We start from the raw sequence: 2,362 nt of genomic DNA, 5'->3' as shown, positions 1-2,362 counted from the left end.
CCGTTTATACTCATCTATGTTCTGTCATGTGGCTTGTTACCTCTCCTCAGTACCTTTCATCCCACTTGCTCCATGTCTTGTTGGCAAATCTCCATTTCTCTGATTCCTCCCCTTAGTTCCTGTCTCTCTCTGAAAGTCCCACCTATCCTCTCCTGCCTAGCTATTGGCCATTCAGCTCTTTATTAAACCAATCAGAAGGTGCTTTAGGCTGTGAGGTAAAACAGAGGTATCTCACATACTGTGATCAAATATCACACACCACTACACTCAGCTTTAGGCCACTCATATTTATTGTAATTGATGTATGAAGTTGAGATAGGACTCCTCTGGTTATCACTAGAACACAGGAAAACTAAAGAATCTTTTTGTAGTAATCAAGTTAAGAAATAAGGGCTTTGGCTCAGAGAGTATGAATGCTTGCAACCATGCATGGCAGCCTGAGTTTGGTCTCTAGAACCTATGTGGAAGGAAAACAAAAACAAAAACAAAACCTAACTCTCAAGTCTCTACATGCATGCTGTGGCAAGTGTATTTCCATACACATACATAATCCCTTCCCCAATAAATAAATGCAAAAAGAAATAATGGCTTAAACCAATTAAATTGTCCGCGAGAGGGAGTGTAAAAGGAGCTATACAATCCAAAGACATGGTATTGGGACAGACTTCTAGTTACTTTGTTGAATTTCAAGATGTGAAAGATTACACATATTCTGAAGTATAGGGAAAAGAATATTTTGAAGACATTACAGGAAGAAAAACATAAAAAATTAGAGACCAGCTGAATAGTAATGCCAGGTTCAGACAGCACATTATTTTAGGACCGTGGATAGTTTTATGGCCCGTCTGTTATACCACTTCAGCTCGTTTCTTTATCCTCTATGACAGACAGTGCTGAAGGAACATCTGGGTTGGAGTCTCCAAGAGTAACCATAGAAAGACTCACAGAACTCAGTATATAGTTGTCCTTGTGGGTATTCCAGGAAAAGAAACAAAACCCCAAATCAACAAGGAGAAAACATATATGACATGAACTTAGGGAATGAGAAGCTGGCAAGAGTCCTCCCCCAGTGTAGTCAGGCCTGACCCACAATTCCTGTGGAATCAAACTGTGACAATAATGTAGGAAATAGTACATAGCAGGGAAGTGGATTCAAGTACCTGAGGTTTTATCACGGACTAGTCACATAGGCACACTTTGTCTAACACAGTCCCCCATTTCAGATTCCCAGAAAAAAGGGAGGTGTTCAGTGCAAGTCCCTTTGACTCTCTTCCTATTTCCATTTCATCCACCACTCAGCTCCTGGAAAAATTTGATCTGTTCTGCAGGATAACAGCAAATTAAGGCAAACAGAATGAAGCAGCAGCCCTGGGAAGAGCTGGAGGATTGACTACTTTATCTTTGCTAGAGGTAGTAACACAGCTATGTGCTCCGCAACTATTTGCCTGGTGCATGCTCTCCCACCCCCATTAAGGATCAGAAATATTCATATGCAATAAACAGTAATATACAGTCTTGCCCCGAAGCTATTGATACTGTTGCTTCTGTTATAATGAGGAGATCTATACTACCCAGACATCCTAAACAAAATTATATAATTGAAAATATGGATGAGGTTAATCCAATGAGATAAACAAATATAAACTTAACAAGCTAGTGCATGCCTATGGTCCTAGCACTCAGAATGCTGAGGCAGGAGGGTCACATGTTCTAGGCCAGAATGGGTTATAGTGAGACATGCCTCTAAAAGGTCTTTAAAAGAAGGGCAGGGGTGTGGCTCAGTGGATAAGAGCACATACTGCTCTTGTAGAGGACCTAGATTTGGTTCCCAGCACATACAGTAGGCAGCTCACAGCTGCCTCTATTTCCAGCCAACAGCCTCTTCTGGATTCTACAGACACCTGCGCTCATGTGCACACCCTTTCTCATAAACACACAATTAAAAAGAAATCTTTTATAACTAAGTGCCTAGTAAATTCTCTTCAAGGCTTCCATGAAATATATGTGCTGTAAAGGGTGGGGCAAAAATCTGGAACACTCAGGAGACACAGTGATTTGGGGCCTGCCAGGACATGCCCCTGAAGTAAAAGACAAACCATTCTACCTTGCATGCTTTACTCTGAGTTAGGGAGCACAGGCCTGCCAGTCTTCTGTTCGAACCCAGCAATACTGCTCTTCCCCACACACGCGGGAACATGAAGAGCTGCCAGTTTTAAAAGCTAGCCGAAAGCAGGTCAGTTCATACTATGCTAAAAGCTGGGCTGATGAAGACGCAGAAGAAAGCAAGACCCCTGTGTATGTATGTGCTTTTTATCTTTCCCTGACCGTTTTATTTAATCGAAGTATAAAAAAACACAACACA

The sequence above is a fragment of the Peromyscus californicus genome, unplaced genomic scaffold, assembly GCF_007827085.1.
Source record: "Peromyscus californicus insignis strain IS unplaced genomic scaffold, ASM782708v3 Scaffold_13__1_contigs__length_99412109, whole genome shotgun sequence".
NCBI classification, from domain to species: domain Eukaryota; kingdom Metazoa; phylum Chordata; class Mammalia; order Rodentia; family Cricetidae; genus Peromyscus; species Peromyscus californicus.
The sequence above is the reverse complement of the archived record's forward strand: the minus strand, read 5'-3'. Positions refer to the sequence as shown.